This window comes from Dasypus novemcinctus, chromosome 5 (genome assembly GCF_030445035.2).
Source record: "Dasypus novemcinctus isolate mDasNov1 chromosome 5, mDasNov1.1.hap2, whole genome shotgun sequence".
Classification (NCBI taxonomy): domain Eukaryota; kingdom Metazoa; phylum Chordata; class Mammalia; order Cingulata; family Dasypodidae; genus Dasypus; species Dasypus novemcinctus.
Window position 1 is genome coordinate 32938956 of NC_080677.1, and position 26053 is coordinate 32965008.

Genomic DNA, 26053 nt, shown 5'->3' on the forward strand with positions numbered 1-26053 from the left:
TTTAAAAATCAATTTATGGGCCGCCGCCGCTGCCTCTGGGCACCCGGAAAGGGGACGAGACGCGACTCGGCAGCCCCGGGCGGGGGCGCTGCTGCTGTGGGCGCGGCAGGGACCGGGGTGGCCGCCCGTACCGGCCTTGCCGAGGAAAAGCAAGAAGGTCAGAGACTCATCAAAAGCAAGGAAAAGTGGGAAAAGTTCGAGAGAAGGACAAGAGAGTTAGAATGGAAGATTCCCAGCAGGAAAAACGGTATTGCTGTCCCCCGATCTGCAGTATCTAGTAAAATAAAAACCAGTTCCTCAGCCTGTAAGGAAGAAAGACAAACAGCAAACTTCTTGCAGGCTTACTGTCAGCAATACTAGGGAACTTCAAAAACAACCAGCTTTAACAGGTGTTCCTCTGGCTCATCAAGAGAAGCTTTTTATTCAGAAGTTATATCATTTTGTGGGATCTATGTATCTTTTAAAAATAAATTAAAAATATATTAAAAAAAAAAGTTATATCAGTGTTGCATCCTCTTTGCCTTTGTTTCTGATTGACTAAGTGACCCAAAGTGGATGGAAGTAAAACGAGCTGCTTTAAGGGAAACGGTAGAATGTGTCACACACATCGGAATGTGATCACGGAGTCTATTTACCCAGAAGTCATCCATATGTTTGCAGTTAATATGTTTCGAACATTATCCCCTTCCTCCAAAACCCTATGGGAGCAGAAATTGAACCAGAGGAAGCCGAGCCAACGTTAGAAGGAGCCTGGCCTCATCTACAGTTTGTTTATGATTTTTTCTTATTATTTTTTGAGTCTCCAGATTTCCAACCTAATATGGCAAAGAAATATATTGATCAGAAGATTGTATTGCAGCTTTTAGAACTCTGTGACAGTGAAGATCCTTGAGAGAGATTTTTCTAGAACTAATCTTCACAGAATCTGTGGAAAATTCTTAGGTTTAAGAGCTTACATCAGAAAACATATAAATAATATATGTTTATTTATGAAACAGAGTATCACAATGGCTTAGCAGAATTACATGAAATTTAATGGATTTGCCTTACCACTAAAAGAAGAGCATGAGATTGTCTTATTGAAGGTGCTATGACCACTGCACAAAGTGAAGTCCACGAGTGCCAACCACTCACATCTAGAGCTTATCCTGGTCCCTCCACCGAGGAGGCATGCCATGAGCCTGTGCTCTAGGACACACAAGCCTTTCAGGTCCGTCAGAAGTTTTTGGCATGGGGCAAATTACAGAAAGTGGATTTTAATGGCATTGGCTTAGAGTATTCTCTCCAGTTGCTATTCATGCCAGCATACTGTGTAGTACGGTTTTAAGGAAAGGACTGCACCCTCACTGGCCCAGTGGTAATGGCATTTCTCAAATACTGGGTAAAGACTCATGGTCCAAAAGAAGTAATCTTCTTAAATGAATCAGAAGAAATTTTAGATGTTACTGAACCATCGAATTTGTGAAGATCATGGAGCCACTTTCCAGGCAGTTCCTTAATGAAAAAGTAATATGACAATGCTCAGCCTTTGTTATTTTCTAAGGTATTATTTCCTTTCATTAATGACAGGAATACAAATTACGCGTCTCTAAAGCTGTATTCCTGTTTCCAGTCCACATTTCCAGGTGGCAGAGCGAGCCCTGTAGTACTGACACAATGAGTGCATTGAGTTTGATCAGTGACAATGCAGCAGAGATTCTGCCCATCATGTTTCCATCCTTGTACACAACTCAAAGAGCCACTGGACCAAGGTACACAGTGTATTAGCCAGCCAAAGGGGTGCTGATGCAAAATACCAGAAGACTGCTGGCTTTTATAAAGGGTATTTATTTGGTGTAGGAAGCCACAAAGCATAAGTTACTTCCCTCACTAAAGTCTTATTTTCACGTGTTGGAGCAAGATGGCTGCCGACGTCTGGGAGGGTTCAGGCTTCCTGGGTTCCTCTGGACTCAGCTCCCCTCTTTTCTCCACAAGGTGGTCTGTAGACTATGAGGCTCTCTACATTTTGCCTCTCTGCACAAGGTCAGCTGTAGACTTGTGTAAGGAGCCATCTCTATTCCTCTGTGTTCTCCTGGCTCAGGCCCTCTCTTCCTGGGGATGGCTTCTCTTTCCTCTGTGTGCTGACTTCCTGGGGCTTAAGACTTTAGCATCAAATTCTAACATCAAAACTCCAATATCAAAACTCCAACATCAGAAAACCCTCCCTCAGCTCTGTCCTTTGCCATGCCTTTCATCTGTGAGTCCCCACCCACCAAGGGGTAGGGACTCAGTGTCCTAATGACGTGGACCAATCAAAGCCCCAATCATAACTCAATCATTGAAAGCAGGAGAATTGCATCCATCATCCACGTGGAATCTAAGCCCCCTCTTGATATAGATGTGGAGTGGACAAACCATTCCAGGGTCCACAGGATGGCGGAATAGAGTATGGATTAGAGTGGACTTACTGATATTCTATTCATGAACTATTGTGATTAGTAATCGAAGAAAATGTAGCATTGATGTGGAGAAAGTGGCCATAGTAGCTGCTGAGGGTAGGGAGTGAAAAGAAGAGATGTGATGTGGGGGCATTTTCAGGACTTGGAGTTGTCCTGGGTGGTACTGCAGGGACAGTTACCAGACATTCTATGTCCTCCCATGGCCCACTGGGTGGACTGGGGGAGAGTGTGGGCTATGGTGTAGACCATTGACCATGTGGTGCAGCGGTGCTCAGAGATGTATTCACCAAGTGCAACGAAAGTTCCACGATGATGGAGGAGGTTGTTGATGTGGGAGGAGTGGGGTGAGGCGGGTGGGGGGTATATGGGGACCTCATATTTTTTTAATGTAACATTAAAAAAATAAAGACAAAAAATATAACTCAATCATGCCCATGTACAGACCAGATCACAAACAATCCAATGTCTATTTTTGGAATTCATAACCATATCAAACTGCTATACTTGGCTTAAGATGTGCTGAAACTCTTCATGGACATGAACCAAAAACTGTTAGATGAAACAAACAGTTTAAAGCAGAGAAACTGAAGCACAGAAAGATGAGAAGACTGTAAGTCTGAGCTGCCTCACGATACCCTCACCAAGAAAGCCTGGGAAGCCCACTGTGGAGCCAGGGAGCTGCTCTCTCCCGATTGCAGTAGCCTCCCAGAGCACCACGACAGGATTCTGGATTCTGTAGAAAACGCATCCTTTTTGTGCTGCACAAATCTGTTGGGCTAAAGTCAGAGCTTTCTTAACCCAGTTCTGTAGGAACCATGTCCTTCCATGTCAGCCCGAGATTAGGAGTTCAGGCAGTGGTGGGTGGTCTGAGGCCAGGCAGATGCCCCCTGGGAGTGCGCAGTGGGCTGCATCTGGCCTGGAGCTTGCCCTCACAGCACCAGCGTGTTCTTAAGAATCTTTCACAAAGGCAGCTATAGGAAAGCACCCTGATGATCATCTTCCAAAATGTTTAAAGTAGATGGTTCTAGGGCAGTAACAATGTTTTTCAAATCAAAGGAACAATTTTTAAAACTTTTGGAGGATGGGAAACGGATTTGGCCCAGTGATTAGGGCGTCCGTCTACCACATGGGAGGTCTGTGGTTCAAACCCCGGGCCTCCTTGACCCGTGTGCAGCTGGCCCATGCGCAGTGCTGATGCGCAAGGAGTGCCATGCCACGCAGGGGTGTCCCCCGCGTAGGGGAGCCCCACGCGCAAGGAGTGCGCCCCGTAAGGAGAGCCGCCCAGTGCGAAAGAAAGTGTAGCCTGCCTAAGAATGACACTGCACACGTGGAAAGCTGACACAACAAGATGAAGCAACAGAAGGAGACACAAAAGAAGTGGACAAAGAAACAAGATGCAGCAAATAGACACAGAGAACAGACAACCGGGGCGGGGGGGTAGGGGAGAAATAAATAAATAAATAAATAAAATCTTAAAAAAAAAGTTTTGGGGAGTGGAAGTGGCTCAAGCAGTTGAGCTGCCACCTCCCACTTGGGAGGTTCCGGGTTTGTTCGAGGTGCCTCCTGGAAAATAAACAAACACCAACAAGCAAAACAAATGAATAGTACAACTCAGGGAAAAAGATGTGGCCCAGTGGTCAAGTGTTAGCTTCCCACATATGAGGTCCCTGGTTCAATTCCTGGCCCTGGCACCTCAAAAAATAAAAATAAAAAAAGGTCTATGTCATTTTTAAAGACTTTACAATCTTGAAATTGTTATGCAAGTGGGTTTTTTGTTTTGTGTTGTTTTTCTCTCTTTGAAATGGTTCTTTGCTTTCATGTTCTATTGAAAAAGTACCTTGACAATCCTCAGCCTTTTTTACTTTCTAAGGTGTTTCTTTCCTTTCATTAATGACACAAATACATGTTCTACTTTTACATATATCTAAAACTGTATTCCCAAGTCTGTGATACAGCACCAGGATTCCAGGAGTAAGCTGGTAGAAGACACTTATTTTTAAAATAATGTCTTTCTTCATCAGCCTGACTGGAATTGGAATTTACAAGTGATGTGTTCATATTTTTATCTGCGGAATTTTTTTATTTAGACATTGTTGCCCTTTCACAAGGCTCTTGATTAATAAAATTAATCTCTAAGAATTCTGTAAGTTGTAGAAAGTTAGAATGAGGTCTTTCTGAGTTAAATAGTTCTTGACCTAATGTAAACTGCAGCTGCCTTTCAGCATAATGCAACAAAAATAGTCACAAAACAAGCCTCAATAAACTCAAAATATTGAAATTATGCAATGTATCTTCTCCAACCACAATGGCGTGAACCTAGAAATCAATAATGGACAACTGGAAAATCCACAAACATGAAAATTAAACAATGCAGTCTTGAAGAAATCACAGGGAAATTAGAAAATATCTTGCGGCAAATGAAAACGAAACCACAATATACCAAAACTTATGGGATGCAGCAAAGACCATGCTGAGAGGGAAACATATAGCTCTAAATGCTTGCATTAAAAAAGGAGAAACGTCTTAAATCAGAGACCTAACCTCACAACTGGAAGATCTAGAAAAATGAAAATAAAACCCAAAGCAGCAAGAAAGAAGGAAACATCCAAGATTAGAGCAGAGATAAGTGAAACCGAAAACAGACAAACAATAGAGAGAATCAATGAAATCCAAACTTGGTTCTTTGAAAAGATCAGTAAAATCAACAAACTTTAATCTAGACCGACAAAAAAATATGAGGGCACGAATAACTAAAATCAGAAATGAAAGGGAGGACATTACCTTTGACCCAACAGAAATAAAAAGGATTATAATAGGATATAATGGGGAAGCGGATGTGGCTCAAGTGATAGAGCTTCTGCCTACCATATGGGAGCACCTGGGTTCAATCTCTGGAGCCTCCTGGTGAAAAAGAAGAAGAGAAAGCATCCCCGCATGGCAAGCCAGGGCCCATGCAAGTGCTCGTGTGGTGAGTCAGCACCCACGCAGGTGCCCACATGATGAGCACAAGTGCCCATGCAAGCGAGTCTCGCAGCAAGTGATGACACAACAAAAGAGAGACAAGGGGAGAGTCAAGGTGAAGCACAGCAGAGACAAGACCAGGAACTTAGGTGGCACAATTGACAGGGAACCTCTCTCCACATCAGGACTCTCCAGGACAGAATACCAGTGAATCCTAGAGGAGAGAACATGAGAAAAGAAGACAACACAGACAGCAAAAACAGCAGGGCAGGAGGAGGGGAAGGGAGGAAAATAAATAAATAAATAAATCTTAAAAAAAAAAAAACGAGGATATTATTACAATTGTGCATCACCAAATTAGATAACCTAGATGGAAATGCCCAAATTCCTAAAAACACACAAATCACCTACACTGACTCAAGAAAAAATAGAAGATTTCAACAGACTAATAACAAGTAAAGAAAATGAATTAATAATAAAAAAATTGCCAACCAAGAAAAGCCCAGCATCAGAGGGCTTCACTGGTGAATTTTACCAAACATTCCATGAATTAACACCAGTCCTACTCAAACTCTTCCAAAAAATTGAAGAGGGGAGAACCTTCTTAACTCATTTTATGAGGCCAATATCACCTTAATGCCAAAGCCAGATAAAGATACCACAAGAAAAGAAGATTCAGATCAATATCTCTAATGGATATAGATTAAAAAATCCTCAACAAAATATTAGTAAGCTGAACCCAACAGCTCATTAAAAGAATTATATGCCATGATCACGTGGGATTTATACCAGGTATGCAAGGGTGGTTCAATATAAGAAAATCAATTAAGGTACTACACCAAATTAATAGAATGAAGGGAAAAAAAACACACAATCATTTCAATTGACACAGAAAAGGCAATTGACAAATGCAGCATCCCTTCTTAATAAAAATACTTAGAAATCTTGGAATAGAAGGAAACTTCCTCAACATGATAAAGGGCATATATGGAAAGCACACAGCTAACATACTCAACAGTGAAAGACTAAAAGCTTTCCCTCTAAGACTAGAAACAAGACTGTCACCACTGTCACCACTATTACCCAACACTGTACTGGAAGTTGTAGCCAGAGCAATTAGGCAAGAAAATGAATAAAATGTGTCCAAATTGACAAGAAAGAATTTAAATCTTTCCTTATATGCTTATGACCTGATCCTATATAGAGAAACCACTGAAAAAATCCACAAAAAAGCTACAAGGCTAATAAATTAATTCACCAAGTGGTAGGGTACAAGCACACAAAAATTAGTAGTGTTTCTATACATAATGTGATTTAGGGTAGGGGATTTAGATCAACCACATGGGTAATCAATGAGTCTTGCCTGTGTACTGGAGCCTCAATTTAAAAATTTTGAATGCTCAGGCTCAGATGAGCTTCCCTGGTTGGCAATAATCCATGCATGTTTTCACACACTGATACTGAGAAAGTAAAGAATCTTGACTCCATGGGGAGAGGACAGAGGAAGCCCTATGCTAGGGTACATCCCAAGACTGTCCAATTCACTTCTCGCCTCAGCTAAATTTAGTTTGTATCCTTTCCCTGTAATAAACTGTAACTTTGAGTATAGTAGCTTTCAGTGAGTTATGTGAGTCCTGGAAAATCACTGAACCAGAGTGTGGTTTTAGGAATCCCCTGAACCTGCCATTGTTATCAGAAATAAAAGTGGTCTTGTATGGATTGTGGTCCCTTTAACTCTTGTAGTTGGCCCTAGACTCTGAGCAGCATCTAGTATGATCCTAAGGGTTGTTTTTTTTAAATGTATGTATGAAAAAGATTGGAAGAATATATGTCAATAGATTCATAAAAGTGAATATTTTTATTTCTGCCCTTTTTTTTTAGGAGGTATCAGGGATTGAACTTGTATATGGGAAAGGAATTCAGCTACTGAGCTACATCCATTCCCCAGTGAAAGTTGTTTTTTTGTTTGTTTGTTTTATTTTTAGGAGATACCAGGAATTGAACCCAGGACCTTTTATATGGGAAGCAGGCACTCAACCAGTTGGGCTACATCCACTTCCTCTGCCTTTCTTTCAATATCTTTTCTACAAGAAAAGTATTACCTCAGATATTGAAAAAATAGTTCTGTTAAACATGTTTCTGAGCACAGATTTTTCTGCTTTGCTTTTTTTTTTAAAAAAAAAAAGACTAATTTATTTATTTCTCTTCCCCTCCTTATTATTTGTACTTGCTCTCTGCTTCTGTGTCTGTTCTTGTGTGTTCTCTGTGTCTGCTCATCTTCTTTTTAGGAAGCACCAGGTACCAAACCTGGAACCTCCCATGTGGGAGGGAGGCACCCAATCAGTTGTGCCACATCTGCTCCCTGCTTGTGGCACCTCTCGTTATGTCAGCTTGCCACGCCAGCCTGTTGCATCAGTTCACTGTCTTACTCATCTTCTTTAGGAGGCACCTGGAACCAAATCCAGGATCCCCAATGTGTTAGGCAGGCCCAAACTGCTTGAGCCACATCTACTTCCCCTCTGCTTTGCTTCTATTTTTAAGATTTATTTTTATTTATTTACTTCCCCCCCCCCCCCCATTGTTTTGTGCTTGCTGTCTGCTCTCTGTGGTCATTCACTGTGTGCTCTCTGTGTCTACTCATCTTCTTCTTAGGAGGCACTGGGAATGAACCTGGAATCTCCCGTATGAGAGAGAGACACCCAATTACTTGAGCCGTATCCATACTCTGTTTATTGTGTCTATCTCTGTGACAGCTCACTGCACTGACCCATTGCATCAGCTTGCTGTCTTGCTGGTCTTCTTTAGTAGGCACCTGGAACCAAATCCAGGACCTCCCAAGTGGTAGGCGGGTGCCCAACTACTTAAGCCATATCTGCTTCCCCTCTCCTTTGCTTTTGATAGGATATTGTAAATGCTTAATTTTCATTTTGCAGCTGAATATGAAGGTGTTTCTACTAATAGTTATGGACTCAGCGAAGCATATCTTTTTCACTTTGTATTAAGTCCAGTTTTCTGGGAATTTTTCTCTCAATTATGCTTGAAAATATATTTTTCCATGTTCCAATGGAGGAGGCAGAAGTAGGCATTGGAGCCTGTTGTCATGGATATAGATGATACTAAATTTGTTTAAAGGTATGCAATGACAAGATAATAGAAAGTAATTACATAGTCTGTGAGACAAAGTAGTCCTTTAGAAAAAACAATTGTTGGTGAAAGAAAATTTGACAACAGTTTTCATAGAGTGTTTTATGCTTCCATTGTTCTTTATTTTAATTATATGGCTATGAGGAGAGATAACTGTTAGTGTGACAGTCACACCTTCAGGTGATACAAAGTCCTGCCCTGAATTGTGGTCTTTGCACTGACACTAATTTGCTATGTCAGAGGTGCTCTGAGCCCATTTCCAGAAGGTTTTAAACCAGATGACCTGGCAAGGCCTTCCAGCGTTCAAAATAGTGCCTTAGGACTGGATGGTATGGTTTAACAACTTTCAAAATCTTTTTGCCTGCCGTTTCTCTTGTCCTTTTCAGAGTACTGTATATTCTGAAAATGACAAGGTATTATTTAATTTATAGATGAGACATTGAGAAAAAGAGAGATTAAAAGTTGACCTCGAAGCGGACTTGGCCTAGTGGATAGGGCATCTGTCTACCACATGGGAGGTCCACGGTTCAAACCCCGGGCCTCCTTGACCCATGTGGAGCTGGCCCATGCACAGTGCTGATGTGCGCAAGGAGTGTCCTGCCACTCAGGGGTGTCCCCCATGTAGGGGAGCCCCACATGCAAGGAGTGCGCCCCGTAAGGAGAGCTGCCCAGCGCGAAAGAAAGTGCAGCCTGCCCAGGAATGGCGCCACACACATAGAGAGCTGACATAGCAAGATGACGCGACAAAAAGAAACACAGATTCCCGGTGCCACTGATAAGGATAGAAGTGGTCATAGAACACACAGAGAATGGACACAGAGAGCAGACAACTGGGGTGGGGGAAGGGGAGAGAAATAAATTTAAAAAAAATTTTTTAAGTCTAAAAACAAACAAAATAAGTGTATAGTAAAGATTGTGAATTTACAAAATAAATATACATAACATCACACAGGGAACTCGTACATCACCCCTCCACCAACTCTTTGCATTGTTGTGAAACATTTGTTACAAACTCTGCAAGAGCATCGTCAAAATATTACTACCAACTATAGTCCTTAACTTACATTTAATGTATTTTTCCCCCAACCCATACTATTTTTTTAAAATATATTTTTTGTCACAGATATTGTGAACTTGCAGAACAATCATACAGAAGTATAGATTTCCCATACAACTCCACACCCTGGTGGAACATTTGTTACAGATTATGAGACAATATCATCAGACTATTACCACCAATCATGGTCCATACCATATATTTGACATACTTTTTCCATACACCTCCATTATCAACACAGCACAGCTTTGGCATTGATGCAAGAATATTATTGTTGTTAACCATAGTACACCAACTGAAGTTTCCCATGCTTCTCCATATTCCCATCACCCTGCAATAGTGATGTATATATGCTCCAGCTCACAGAAGTACTCTCTTACGTTTGTGCCCTTAACCACACTTCTCAACCGCCTCTAGATTTACTGTGTTATTCAGTCCCTAGATTATTCTTTAGCTTTCTTTCTATTGACATTTACTTTCCCAGACTACCTTTTTCAGCCACAATCCCATTTATAAGCCAGCTACTCACTATACTGTGTTACTATCAACTCTATCCAGCTCCATACTTTTACAGTCAAGTTAATTAAAACTTCCACATACATTAAGAATCCATAGTTCTTCTCAACCCTCCTCTTATCTCCTAATAACCTATACTCTAGGTTTTAATTCCATGTGTTTATTATTTGTATTTAGTTCATATTAATGAGACCATGCAATATTTGTCTTTTTGTGTCTGGCTTACTTCACTTAGTATAATGTCTTCAAGACTCATCCATGTTATCACCTATGTCCCAATTTCATTTCTTCTTACAACAGCATAGTATTCCATCGTAAGTATATACCACATTTGTTTATCCATTAATTGGTGGATAGACATTTGGATTGTTTCCATCTTTTGGCAATTGTGAACAACGCTGCTATGAACATTGGTGTGCAGATGTCTGTTTGAGTAATAGTTTTTATTTCTTCTGGATATATCCCTAGTAGAGGAATTGCTGGATCATATGGCAGTTCTATATTTAGCTTCCTGAGGAACCACCAAACTGTCCTCCACAGAGGCTGCACCATTTTACACTCCCACCAACAGTGAAGGAGTGTTCCTATTTCTCCACATCCTCTCCAGCACTTATTGTCCTTTTTAATAATGGCCATTCTATGTGGTGGGAGATGATATCTTATTGCTGTTTTAATTTGCATTTCCCTGATAGCTAGTGATATGGAACATTTTTTTCATGTGCTTTTTGGCCATTTGTATTTCCTCTTTGGAGAAATGTCTATTCAAATATTTTGTCCATTTTTAAATTGGATTGCTTGCTCTTTTATTGTTGACTTGTATGATCTCTTTATATAGAATGGAAATCAAACCCTTATCAGATAAGTGGTTTCCAAATATTTTCTCCTTTCTACTGGGCTGCCTTTTCACCTTCTTGATGAAGGTGAAAAGAATCACAGAATGTTTAAGTTTGAAGAGGTCCAATTTAATCCATGTTTTCTTTCATTGCTTGTGCCTTTGGTGTAAGGTTTAAGAATCTACCACCTACCACAAGGTCTTGAAGATGTTTCCTTACATTTTCTTCTAGGAGCTTAATTGTACTTCCTTTTATATTTCGGTCTTTGATTCATTTTGAGTTAATTTTTGTATAAGATGTGAGATAGGGATCTTCTTTCTTTCTTTTGGCTATGGATATCCAGTTCTTCCAACACCATTTGTTGAATAAACTGTTCTGCCCCAACTGGGAGAGCTTGAGAGGCTTGTCAAAAATCACTTGGCCATAGATATGAGGGTCTGCTTCTGAATCATCAATTTGGTTCCATTGGTCTATGTGTCTATCTTTATGCCAATACTATGCTGTTTTTACCACTTATAGCTAGGTAATATGATTTAAAGTCTGGAAGTGAGAGTCCTCCATGTCTACTTTTCCTTTTTAAGATGTTTCGGGCTATTCTGGGCCTCTTACCCTTCCAGATAAATTTGATAATTGTGTTTTCCATTTGCTTAAAAAATGTTGGTGTAATTTTTATTGGGATTGCATTGAATCTATATATCAATTTGGGTAGAATTGACATCTTAATGATATTTAGTCTTCCAATACATGAGCATGGAATGTTCTTCCAATTATTTAGGTCTTTTAAAATTTCTTTTAGCAATGCATTGTAGTTTTCTGAATGCAAGTGCTTTGCATCCTTGGTTATTCCTAAATATTTTATTCTTTTAGTTGTTATTGTAAATGGAATTTTTTCCTGACTTCCTCCTCAGATTGTACATTATTAGTGTACAGAAACATCACTGATTTTTGCATATTGATCTTGTATCCTGACACTCTACTGAAATCATTTATTAGCTCTAGCAACTTTGTTGTGGATTTTTCAGGATCTAGATATACAATCATGTCATCTGCGAATAGTAAAAGTTTTAATTCTTCCTTTCCAATTTGGATGTCTTATATTTCTTTTTCTTGCCTGATTGCTCTAGCTAGAACCTCTAGCACTATATTGAATAACACTGGTGACAGTGGGCATCCTTGTCTTGTCCCTGATCTCAACAGGAAAGCTTTTAGTCTTTCACCATTTAGTACAATGTTAGTTGTGGGTGTTTCATATATGACCTTTATCATGTCGAGAACATTTCCTTCATTTCCTGTTTTTTGTATTATTTTTATCAAGAAAGTATACTGTATTTTGTCAAATGCCTTTTCTGCATCAATTGATAAGATCATGTGATTTTTCTTCTTTGATTTATTAATGTGGTGTATTATGCTGATTGATTTTCTTGTGTTGAACCAGCCTTGCATGCCTGGTATAAAACCCATTTGATCATGATGGATAATTCTTTTAATATGTTGTTGAATTCGATTAGCCAGTATTTTATCGAGGATTTTTGCATCTGTATTCATTAGAGAAATGGATCTGTAATTTTCTTTTTCTGTAATATCTTTATCTGGCTTTGGTATTAGGGTGATATTGGCATCATAGATTGAGTATGGTAGCCTTCCTTCTTGTTCAATTTTTTGGAAGAGCTTGAGTGAGAGTGGTATTAAATCTTCTTTGAATGCTTGGTTGAACTCACCTGTGACACTGTCTGGTCCAGGTCTTTCATTTTGGGGAGCTGTTTGATGACTGTTTCAATCTATTTACTTGTGATTGGTTTGTTGAGGTCTTCTATTTCTTCTAGCAACAGTGTAAGTTGTTTGTACATTCCTAGGAATTTTTTCATTTCATCTACATTGTCTAATTTTTTAGCATAAAGTTGTCCATAGTATCCTCTTATGATCTCTCTTATTTCTGTGGGGTCAGTAGTAAGGTTCCCCTTTTCATTTTTTATTTCATTTATTTACATCTTGTCTCTTTCTTTCTTAGTCAGTCTAGTTGAGGGTTTGTTGATTTTGTTCATCTTCTCAAAGGACCAACTTTTGGTTTTGTTAATTTTCTCTATTTTTTTTTTTTTTTTTGTCTCAGTTTCATTTATTTCTGCTCTGATCTTTGTTATTTCATTCCTTCTACTTGCTTTGGAATTAGCTTGCTGTTCTTTTTCTAGTTCCTCCAGCTGTGTAGTTAGGTCATTGATTTTAGCTCTTTCTTCTTTTTCAATATAAGCATTGAGGGCTATAAATTTTCCTCTCAACACTATCTTTGCAGCATCCCATAGGATCTGATATGTTGTATTCTCATTGTCATTAGTCTTGAGGTATTTACTGATTTCTCTTGAAATTTCTTCTTTGACCCACTGATTATTTAAGAGCGTGTTGTTTAATCTCTCTCTATATATGTTAATTTTCTCTTTATTTGCCACTTGTTGATTTCCAACTTTATTCCATTATGATCAGAGAAAGTGCTTTGTATAATTTTGATTTTGTGGAATTTATTGATATCTGCTTTGTGACTCAAATATGGTCTATCCTGGAGAAAGATCCATGAGCACTTGAAAAGAATGTATATCCTGCTGTTTTGGGGTGCAATGTTCTGTATATGTCTATTAGGTTTAGTCCATTTATCATATTTTCAAGCTCTCTGTTTCTTTATTGATCTTCTGCCCAGATGTTCTATCCAATGCTGAGAGTGGTGTATTGAAGTCTCCAACTATTATTGTAGAGATATCTATTTCTCCCTTCAGTTTTGCAAGTGTATGCCTCATGTATCTTGGGGCATCCTGGTTAGGTGCATATATATTTATGATTGTTATTTCTTCCTGGTGAATCATCCCTTTTATTAATATATCATGTTCTTCCTTGTCGCTAATAACAGTTTTGCTTTTAAAGTCTGTATCATCTGATATAAGTATAGCTACTCCAGCTTTTTTTTGGTTACTGCATACGTGGAATATCATTTTCCAACCCTTCACTTTCAGTTTATTGGTATCCTTGGGTCTAAGGTGAGTCTCTTGCAGACAGCATATAGATAGATGGCTTATATTTTCTTATCTGTTCCACCAGTCTGTGTTTTTTGATTGGGGAATTAAATCCATTAAAATTCAATATTATTACTGTAAAGGCAGTTCTTATTTCATCCGTTTTGATCTTTGTGTTTTATCTGTCATTTTATATTTGACACTTTTAGTTACTGTTACGGATATAGTTGTCGTTTCTAGACTCTCTTTCAGGCCTCTCTCTCCTGTCTTTTCTTTTCAGGCTGTAACACTCCCTTTAGTATTTCCTGCAAAGCTGATCTTTTTGTTGTAAACTCTCTCAGTTTCTGTTTATCTGTGAATATTCTATCTCATCCTCATTTTTAAAAGGTAATCTTGCTGGGTATAAAATTCTTGGCTGGCAGTTTTTCTCCTGCAGTATCTTAAATATATCATACCACTGCCTTCTTGGCTCCATGGTTTCTGATGAGAAATCGGCACTTAATCTTATTGGGTATCCCTTATATGTTGCGCATTGCTTTTCTCTTGCTGCTCTCAGAATTCTCTCTTTGTCTCTGGCATTTGACATTCTGATTAGTATGTGTCTCGGAGTTGGTCTATTTGGATTTATTTGGGTGGGAGTACATTGTGCTTCTTGGACATGGATCTATGTCCTTCAATAGGGTTGTGAAATTTTCCACCATTATTTGTTCAAATATGCCTTCTGCCCCTTTTCCCTTCTCTTCTCCTTCTAGGACACCCATGACATCTATGTTTGCATGTCTCTTGCTGTCATTTATTTCCCTGAGACCCTGTTCAATTTTTTCATTCTTTTCTTCATCTATTCTTTTGTTTGTTCACTTTCAGAGGCCACATCATTGATCCTTTCCTCTGCTTACTCAAATCTGCTGTTATATGCCCCCAGTGTATTTTTTATTTCATTTATTGCACCTTTCATTCCCATAAAGTCTCCTATTTTTCTATGTATGCTTTCAAATTCTTCTTTGTGCTCATCCAATGTCTTCTTAATATCCTTAATCTCTTTAGCCAATCTCATTGAATTTATTAAGGAGATTTGTTTGAACATCTAAGATTAGTTGTCTCAGTTCTTTTATGTCATCTGCAGGCTTATCTTGTTCCTTTAATTGGGCCATCTCTTCCTATTCCTTGGTATGGATTGTAATTTTTTGTTGGCGTTTCCACATCTGGCTTGCTAGATGTATTTATTCTGGGTACAGTTTCTCCCTTTAGTTTAGGGGTTTCTTATCTTTTCTCCCTTGCTGGTTGTGTAGTAGGAGCCAAGGATGTAGATGGTGCTGTAAGCTATGGAGGCTGAAGCTACCCATGTTACCCCAGGAAGTGATGAAGCTTCTCCCACTGTTCTTCTCTGTCAGGGGTAGGAACAGAGCTACAACCATGTATAATAATCCAAGTTGGGCACAACAAGACTGCCTGTAGTCACCCAGAGACTTATGAAGCTTCACACCCCTTCCTCTTCTACCTTAGGCAGAGATGGAGCTATCTATAATCACAATCTATGCTGTGTGGGTCCAAAATGACCACAGTTGCTCAGGTGAACTGATATAGCATCAGACTCTCCCTGCCAGGGGTGGGAATGGACCCTCTGGAGTGTCCAACAATCTAATCTCTGTGGGCCAAATATGCCTGCAGTTGCCATGAGAGGTTGAGGGCATACTGTCCCTTCTGCCCTTTAGGGGGTGGAAACAGAACCACAAATGCTCAACGGTTCAGTCCTGAACTGTTGGCTGAAAGTACCCACCATTGCCCAGAGAGGTTGCAGAAGCACCAGTCCCCTCCTATCCTGTTGTGTGGTAGGGGTGGTTCTATGGGTGCTCGACAGTTTAGTCCCTTTAAGCTGAGAATACCTGCTGCTGCCTGGATAGGCTGAGGAAACACCAGGCCCCTTCTTTCTTCTTAAGGTGTAGGATTGGATCCACAGGCACCCAATAGTTCAGTCCCTGTTGGCTGAAAGTACACGCCATTATCCAGAGAGGCTATGGAGACACCAGACCCCTCCTATCCTATTTGGGGTGGGGGTGGATTCATAGGCATCCAATAGTCCAGTCCATGCAGGCCACAGGTCTGCCGTTGCCCAAAAAGGCTGTGGAAAGACCAGCCCCTTTCTTTCCTATTGGGGGGTGAGGGTGGGTCCACAAGTATCCATCAGACCAGGCTGTGTGGGCCCAAAGCACCTGCAGTTACCCAGAGAGGCTGGGCAAACACCATCTATCTCCTGTCCTATTGGGGATGGAAATGGTGCCACAGGTGCCCAGCAGGCTTGTGCAGCCCAAAAATGTCTGAAGTTGCCCTGAGAGGTTGAGGCAACATCAGCTCCCTCCTATCCTATGGGGGGACAGAGGTGGAGATGGGCTCAAAAGCACCCAACAAACCTGTTTGTGTGGGCTGAAAACTCTTTGCCATTGCCCAGAGAGGCCGAGGATACCTAGCTCCTCTCCTCTTCTCTTGGGGTATGGGGATGCAGCCCCAGGTGTCTGACTATTCAGCCTGTGCCAGTGGAGAGAACTTGCAGTTGCGTTGAGAGTCTGGTGCAGGTCCTGCCTGCTACCTGTCTGCTGGAGGTGGGGCTGGAGCCTAGGCTAGGGCTGTAGTCCAATCTTGGTGGAAAGAAGCCCATCTGTAATTTCACTGAATTTTAGTCAGCCCAGCTTCCTCTAATGCTGGGGGGTGGAGTCAAACGGTAGCTACTGGACTCTTTCCTGCTTGGACACACTCAGACCCCAGCTGTCTCCAAGATTATACTTTAGCCAGCCGAGTCCACTAATCAGTACCTGAGGTCAATAGACATCTGCCTCTTTCTCCACTATTTATGGGAAATGGAGTTTCCAACTCCAGCCACGGAATAGCTCCTGAGGTGGCTTATGCCTCTAAAGTAGGATGGGCACCAGCCTCTGCAGTGTGGCTTTGCAGTTTCCCAGAGAGATGGTGTTACTGGATTTTATCTAGGTTCTTGGCTATGCTGCAGACATGAATTTCAAGAGCATGCTGGGTGAGTTAGGCCAGTAATTTATTCAGGTAGGGAGGGAAGAGAAATGGGAGAAAATAACAGAAAATAACAGAGCAGGGGTCCTGGGTAGTGAGGAAGGTGATGACAAGGGATGACGAGGGCTGATTTATAAGCTACAATTTCCCATTATAGATTATAAATTTCCAGGGTTACTCATGTGGCCACATGGCAGAGGGAAAATGGTGAAAGTGGTGCAAAGAGGACAGGGAACAGGTCCAGAGGCAAGAGAGCAGGGCAAAAAGCCCATGCTCCAGTTTGGGCCTGGCTTTTAAACTGTTAATTATTCCACCCCTTTTCTAATGGCAGGGGAGGGGATTCTAGCTATTTGCTGTTTCAATTGATTACCCTACCCATCAATCCCTTAGTGGGGATCCAATGATAAACTTTCTAGGGAACATCCAGGCTTTTCCTTGTTCTCAAGAAGGAGTCTTTGTTCTAGGTAGCAGAATCCTGGGGGTGGGGCTCCTCCAGCAGACACTTTGGGGGTTTCTGATGTCCATATCGACTCCCTGTCAGGTTCCAGATCCATCTATTTATTCCCTATCTTATTAGCCTGCTTCAGTGGTGCAGGTTCCCCCAGCTTCCTCCCTGCCGGAAGTGGAACTGGGGTTTAGGCTAGACCTGCAATCCAGCCTGGGTGGAAAGAAGCTGGTCCTTACAAGCATTATGATTTTCAGTCAGCGTCGCTTCCCCTCATGCCTGGAGCAGAGTCAAAATGGCGGCCACTGGCTTCCCTCTGACCTGGACAGGCTCAAAGTTTAGTTGTTCCTAGGACTCTACTTCGGCCTGCCAAATCTACTAATCAGTAGCTGAATTCGGTGCCACACCGTGTTTTCCTCCTGTTTTTAGGGGAAATGGAACTTCCATGTCTAACCATGGAATAGCTCCCGAGGCAGCTTGCATGCCACAGGCACCGTTGCATTGAGTGCTCTACTCACGATTCCTCTGTGCGGATGGGTAGCCTCTTCCTTCCACACTTTCAAGGATGTTGCAGGATACTCCTCTGGTCTCCTGGGTCCTCCAAACAGGTGCTTTAGATAGCTCTGGGTAACCACCAACTGACTTGTTTCATGGTCTGACTCCAGGAGGTCCTTACTGTGCTGACATCTTGGCTCCACCTCCTCCATGCCTTAATTTTTATTTTGCTTATTTTTATTACAAAAGTGATATGCATAATGCAGAAAAACAGAAAAGCTAATACAGTTGTTAGATCATTGCATTTTTTCTTTTGTTTTTTTCCTTTTAATATCCACTTAATTTTCATTTCATCTTCACATCATCTTATGAAGTAGGTACTAACATTATTAACATTATGTCCATTTCATAGATGAGGAATCTAAAGCATAGAGGGGTAAAATAACTTACCAAAAGTTATATTAAGTGACACAGCTAGGATTTCTGACTCCAAAACCTACTGACTATACTATTCTCTGAGGAAATATGTCCCAATCTACCTGTCCTACCAAAAAATTCTCTATAGTCTCACCTCCTAGAGATAATCACAAATAAAATTTTATGTATTTCCTTTTTTCCTTTAATGCATATTTTTTATTACATAAAATAAATATAAGTAGGGTAATACTATATATGCATAGTTTTATACTTTAACACTTGTATTAGTCTGCAAAAGGGGAGATGATATAAAGTACCAGAAATCTGTTGGCCTTTTTTGTTTTATTATTTCATTGTCTTTTGTTGTTGGCTTTTATAAAGGGTATTTATTTGGAGTAAAAACTTACAGCCTCAAGGCTGTGGAAAGTCTAACTCAAGGTACCATAAGAGGTTCTCACCGAAGTCAGCTGCCGTGTGTTGAAGCAAGAGGGCAATGATCTCTGCCTGGTTTCTCAGGGCTTCCTATTTCAATCTCTGGCATAGGTCTCAGTTTCTTTCCGGGCCTTCTAGGCATCTCAGCTGCTCTCTTCTCTTCAGCTGCAAACTATCAGGCAAATGGCTCATCTTTCCCTGGGCCTCAGGACCAAACATGACAGAGCTCTCTTTCTCTTCTTATGTGTCTTCTTGAGTGAATGCCCATTTATATCAGCCCACCAATGGGATGGGAACTCAACCTGAGTCATGCCCTACTGACATGGTAAAATCAAAAGCCCTGAATTGATTTTATCAAGTTAACTTAAAACCTTTGAATTTAATACAATCAAAGGGTATCATACCCAGAGGAATAGATTAGTTTACAAACATAATGTTTCTCTTTTTGGGTATCATAAATAATCTCAAACTGCTACAGCACTATATCAACAACATTGTCCAATTTCAGTGTTCTTAATTAAAATTATTTCAAATGGCTGCATTGAGTCAGTCATATTAATTTCTCCAAAGAAAAAGTCAATAAGCATATGAAAAGATGGACACCATCATCAGTCACCAGGGAAATGCAAATCAAAACCACAATGAGATGCCACTTTATATCCTTAGGATGGTTGGAATAAAAAAGCACCCTGCTAGTGGGCCCTACTTTGGAATTTATGCTCCCAGTGTGACAGAGTTGGACTCAATTGTGGTTTCCCTAAACATGGCTCTTCTGCCCCTTCTATTTGAACCTAAAGTTACTAGAGTTTGTAGGTCTATGTCCAAGAGACTTAAATCTTTGGGTTTTCCATGTGCCAGTTGGGCCCTGAATCTCAACAGAGTTGCAACACCTGCTTTCCAGTTCATTGGACTCTGCCAGGACAACTACCAAGGAGATGATGATGGACAAGGGCCATTCCACAGAACAGAGAGAATCTACAACTGCAAGCAAGATAGTCCCATCCTCCTACACTAATGAAAGAAGTTGTTGATATGGGAGGAGTGGGGGTGTGTGGGAATTGGGGTATATGAGAACCTCTTATATTTTTTAATGTAACATTGTGTGTGATCTATGTATCTTTAAAAAAATAATAATTTTAAAAATCTGTAAAAAAAAAAAAAAAAGATAGTCCTATCCATCTGCCACATGGGATCTAAACCCCCTCTCAATTAGAGGCAGAGTGGGTCTCAGCATCCCAGAAACCTTAGGATTGGGGAATGAACAATGGGCTAGAGTAGACTTGCTGTTATTCTACTATATATTTATTATTCTAGCAATGGAAGAACTTTTTTCATTGATGTGGAGGCTGTGGCCACCAGAGGTTCTGAGGGGAGAAAGAGGGGAAAATAAGGGTAATATGGGGGCATTTTCGAGACAATGGAACTGTCCTGAATGACGATGCAATGATAGATACTTACAAAATTGTGCGGGAGAGTTTAAACTATAATCCACAACTTATTGGCAATGCTCCAATATGAGTTCATCAATTGTAACAAATGTACCACACTAATGAAGGATGTTGTTAATGGGGGAAAGAGTGGGAGGGGTAGGGAGTGGGGCATATAGGAATCTCCTACATTTTTTATGTAACATACATGCAGTCTAAGTATCTTTTAAAAAAATTAAAAAATATATATATATTCACACACACACACACACCACAGTGAACTTTACATCCTTAGAGCGGTTGGAATTAAAAAGCCAGCTCAAATGTGGCCACTCTCTAAGCCAAACTCAGCATGTAAATGCATTACCTTCCCTCCAGCGTGGGTCATGACTCCTGGGAATAAGCCTCCCTGTTGCCGAGGGATTACTACCAAGCACCAGGTGATGATGTAATTAGAAAAAGACCTTGAAAAAAAGGGTCAACTCAGACCAGCAGAATATCTCAGCCTATATGTAATATCAGGTGTTAAAAACTATTTTATGACCTTGAATAAAAGGAGGAAATGGAAAGGACAAGTGAGTTTATATGGCTATGACTCTCCAAAAAAGAGTCAGGAGGTCATCAGAGGGGTCTCACTTATGCATGCCTCAGCAGGGTCCCAGAGACAGCCAAAGTAGATACAACCCCAGGTACTGGTTCTCCTGAGGTCTACAGAGACCCACAGGTTCTATGGTCATGGGAGATGGCTCTGGAGTTCAGTGCTATGTCAGTTGGCCCTACTTTGGAGTTTGTGTCCCTGAGTGTGATGGTGTTGGACTTAGATGTGACCTTTCTATACATGCCTCTTCTGTCACTTTTACTGGATCTGTGGTTGGTGCTGGGGTTGGTGTATACGCAGGAGACCTGAATCTCTGGACTGTCCATGTGACAGCCAGGCCCTGAACCTCAGCAGACTTGCAACTCCTACCCTCTGGTTTATTGGACTTACCCTGGCCAGCTAACAGGGAGGTGAAGAAGGTCAACCACTACACCAGGGAGCCAAGAGTGCCTATAACTGCAAGCAGGAGCATTGCATCCATCATCCATGTGGAATCTAAGCCCCTCTTGATCTAGAGATGGGGTGGACATAACCATCCCAGGGTCCACGGGATGGAGGAATAGAGTATGGATTAGAGTGGACTTACTGATATTCTACTATGGAACTATTATGATTAGTAATGGAAGAAATGGTAGCAACGATGTGGACAAAGTGGCCACGGTAGCTGCTAAGGGTAGGGAGAGGGAAGAAGAGATATGGGGCATTTTCAGGACTTGGAGTTGTCCTGGGGGGTACTGCAGGGATAGATGCTGGACATTGTATGTTCTGCCATGGCCCACTGGGTGGACTGGGGAGAGTGTAAACTACAATGTAAATCATTATCCATGTGGTGCAGCAGTGCTCCAAAATGCATTCGCCAAATGCAATGAATGTCCCACGATGATGAAAGAGGTTGTTGATGTGGGAGGAGTGGGGAGAGGGGAATGGGGGGTATATGGGGATCTCTTATATTTTTTGAATGTAACATTTTTAAAAAAAGAAAGAGAAAAAATAAATAAATAAAGGGTATAAAAACTGAAAGAAAGAAAGAAAAAAAAAGCCAGGTAATAAGTGTTAGTGAGGATATAGAACAATTGGAAATGTCAGGCACTGCTGGTGGGAATGTAAAGTAGTAAGCTGCTTTGGAAAACAGTCTTGGCAGTTCCTCAAATGAATAAACATAGAGTTACCAGCAGTTCCACTCCCAGATATATACCCAAGAGAAATGAAAGCATATATCTTCACAAAAACTTGTACACAAATGTTTATAGCAGGATTTTTCATAATAGTAAAAAGGGAGAAACAACCCAAATGTCCATTAAGAGATGAATAATTAAACAAAATGTGTTATATCCATACAATAGAATATTATTTGGCCACAGAAAGAAATGAACTGCTGATCCATGCTACGACTTGGATGAATATTGAAAACATTATGCTAAGTGAAAAAGCCATTCACAAAAGACCACATATTATATGAGTCCATTCATGTGAAAATGTCTAGAGCAAGGAAATCTAGAGACAGAAAGTAGATTAGTGGTTGCTTAGGGATTGGTGGAATGAGGAGATGGAGGATGGGAAATGATAATTGAAGGGTATAGAGTTTCTTTTTGAGATAATGAAAATGTTTAAAATTGACTATGGTGATGGTTGAATTGATACACATCTGTTACCAAAACCATTGAATTGTACACTTTAAATGGGTGAGTTGTATGTTATGTGAATTACATCTCAATAAAGCTGTTTTTAAATAGTGTCCATCATATATCTGTGCCATAATTTACCAAAGGTATTGTCTTAGTTTGCGAAAGGGCTGCCAATGCAAAGTATCAGAAATGGGTTGGCTTTTATAATGGGGATTTTATTTAGTGTAAATTTTACCATTCTGAGACTGTGAAATGTCCAAATCAAGGCACCATCAGAGATGCTTTCTCACCAAAGTCAGCTACGGGTAATCCTGGTGTCTGGCCACATGGTGAAACAAGATAGTGGCTGATCTCTGCTGAGGTTCCTGCCTTCCCTTCCAGAATCTACCATCTCCTGGAGCTCAGCTATGGGCAACCAGGCATAGGGCTTACCTCTTTCCAGGACTCCTCTCTCAGTCTCTAAGGGCTTCTTTGCCTTTCTGCAGCTCTAGGTGAACCTGGAGTCTTCTCTCACATGGCAGGATCAAAAATGGCAGCTTCTTTTCCATGTGTGTGTCTCCATTTACATCAAACCCAGCAAGAGGGTGGAGACCCAAAATGGCTCATGCCTCACTGATGCAGTCCAATCAAAAGCCCTAAAGTGATCTTATCAAGTAATCTAATCAAAGACCCCTCAACCAAATTTAATGCAATCAAAGGGCCTCACACTCACAGGATTAGTTCAAGAACATAATCTTTTTCTGGAATTTCACAAAACGCAAGCTGTCAGGTATAATTAGAATCTTGCAAAGATTGATACAGTTGTTAATACTTCAATAATAAAGGAATAAGCACTGTAGGCACCATCTAATTGTCCTTAAAAGATTATACATGTGTTTGCTTTTCTATTCCTGGGTCTTTTTTTTTTCCTTTCCCCATTCTGATGGTGTGTCAGAGTACCAATCTAATTTCATTCAGTTTTCTAAAAGAGTTCTTTCTGTGAAAGACAAGGAGGACATCAGTATTAGTTATCTCTTGCTGCATAACAAATTATCCCCAAATTTAGCAGCTTAAAATAAACATTTATCTCACAGTTTCCGAGGGTCAAGAGTCTGGGAGTGGCTTAGTTATAGTGGTCCTGTGGGTCTCATGAAATTATACTCAAGCTGTTGGCAGGGACTGCAGACATCTCAGGTCTCAAGGAGGCCTGGAGAATTTGCTTCCAAACTCACTCACAGGACTGTTGGCAAGCTCATTTCCTAGCTGGCTATTTGCTGGAGGCTTCAGTTCCCTACCACACGGGCTCCATAGGGTTGCCCACCGCAAGGCAGCTTGCTTCCCCCAGAGCAGGTGTCCTGAGGGTGGGAATGGGGGTGCAGACAGAGAGCATCCCAGTCAGAAGCTGCAGTATTTTATTATCTAATCTTGGAAGTGACGTACCATCTTTTCTGCTGTATACTTTTGGTCTCACAGACCAACTCTGGTACAGTATGGGCGGGGACCACACAAAGGTGTGAATACCAGGAGCCAGGGTAATCGAGAGCCTTCTCGGAGGCTCCTACACCAGCTAATCAACACTTACCGCCTCCGCAACCCACTCTTACCAACTGAAAATCAGTGGAAACAGGAAGGAGAGTTTCATTTTTTTAAACGAAGAGTTTCCTACTTGAGTTACACTGGGAATTGTAAAGTTACCTATGGTTTGCCAAGCCCAAATGTGGTTTGGAGAGGCATATGTCACGTGGAGTGGAACTTTTCTTTCCTTTCTTGGTGGTATTTAATTGGCATTTTTCCATATTTTATCTGACATCTGGACATGGCACACGATACATGGTTGGTATTAGTTTCTAGCTCCTACTTCATTATGGCTCTTTATTTCCCTATTGAAGCAACTAACTTTATAAGAAATGCCACGAGCTCTCTATTTATAAGATTATTGGTGTTTTTGACATTAAATGTTTTTTTTCCAGCTTTAGGTTAATAATTACAACACATTTTCATAAGGTTTTTGTTTTATTGTGGGCCCAAATTCACATACCCCAGCATGTATTAGAAAAGAAACACATATAACATTGTGGGCATATGAATGAGAGTAAGAATGTAGCTATATAATTTACTCTTAAATTTGCCTATGCCTAAATAAAAGCATTTATTAGTTAGCCTACAATTTAATTTAAAAATCTGTTGGCAAACAAATTTACAATTAATATTCCACAAAAATGCATTATAAGAGATAAAAGATCAAGAGAAAAAGGACATTTTTGTTTTCACATGTTATCGTATGGCCCTAGGCATTCTGTTCCTCAAGAAAGGACACAAATGTCCAGTAAAGGATATTGTCTGTGATGGTAATAATGCAATCCTGCATATTTGCTCTTTACTATTAAATACGAACCTGTGAATAGAAGCTAACATTTTATTTGATTTCTGGTCTTGTGTTCTCTAAGTTTTTTTTATAGTTCAAGTACTACTGCATACTGTCGGCCAAGGAAACACACCAACTGCTGCAAGACACAAGGAATTCCTTCCTCAGCCTTTATGCAAATGGAAAAAGGATTTCTGAGGCCTTTGAATACAACCAGCTGTGTCTAGCCAAGACCGTGCCACTTTCCATGCTGGGTGACTGGTCAGATAGTCCGCTCCTCTGAAGCCTGAAACATCGTGCTCATCATCCGTATTTAGTTGTTCTACTCCCCCTTTCCTACTTTCCTCATGAACAACTTCACCAAACCAGGTGGGGACAGCTTTTTGGTCTCGCTTTAGTCTTCCCCACCTTCCACATCCAGTCATCAGCAGGTCCCACTCATCCTTGCCCATTCCTGCCTCCAACAGCCAGAGTCCAACCCAGATCTTTACTTCCGCCTTCCCACAGCCCCACTGCAATGCAACGATCTGCAGCACATTATGTTCACGTTATAATGTTCCTCCAACTCTAAGCTCAGTCTCGCCCCCTCATCATGGCCATGCAGACACAATTCATGCCTGTCTTCCTGCCACTGCAGTGCTGTGCCCTCACTTGTGATTGTGGATACACAGCTTAGCACTGTGCTTCTAGTGTGTTCTTTCCCATAGACCAAACTGTGGGTGTTCAGAGCAAGATGCCTTAGAGGAATACCAGCGCTCAGGGACTGACTTTATGGAACTCAGTGATTCTCAACTTGGGATGATTTTGCCCTTCCCCGCCCCCCCAACGGGGGATCTGGCAATATCTGGAGACACTTTGGTAATCTTAACTCAGAGAAGGAGGGGGCTGGTGGGCAAAGGCTAGGGGTGCTGCTTAACATCCTACAATGAACAACAAAGAATTATCGAGCCCCAAATGTCAAGTGTCAAGGTTGAGAAACTCTGATATCCACTGTTGCATTTAGTCCTCACAAAAGCCCTGGAAGGATATTATTATCTTCCTTTTCCAGATAAGGAGGGTCTCTATTCCTCAGTTTCCATTTCTAGGAAACTGAGGCTGAGGTAAGTTACTTGCCCAAGGTTTACCTTGCCAACAAGATGCAGAAATAGAATTTGCACTTAGGTCTCTCCTCCTAGAGAAATTGTGCTTTTTTATTTCCCTACTTCGTGCCTGGTACAAGCCTCTGATGACTGACAGCTGGCAGTTGCTAAGGCTATCTATGCCAGAGTTGTTCAAATGACAGGTTCCTATCTGTTAGTGACTATAAC

The 26053-nt window shown here is 40.9% G+C and overlaps 1 pseudogene; it reads left to right on the forward strand.

Annotated features, from left to right (window-relative positions):
- Window positions 1-15: 15 nt before the first annotated feature.
- LOC101436850 (serine/threonine-protein phosphatase 2A 56 kDa regulatory subunit gamma isoform-like) lies at window positions 16-25029 on the forward strand (annotated as a pseudogene).
- Window positions 25030-26053: the final 1024 nt, after the last annotated feature.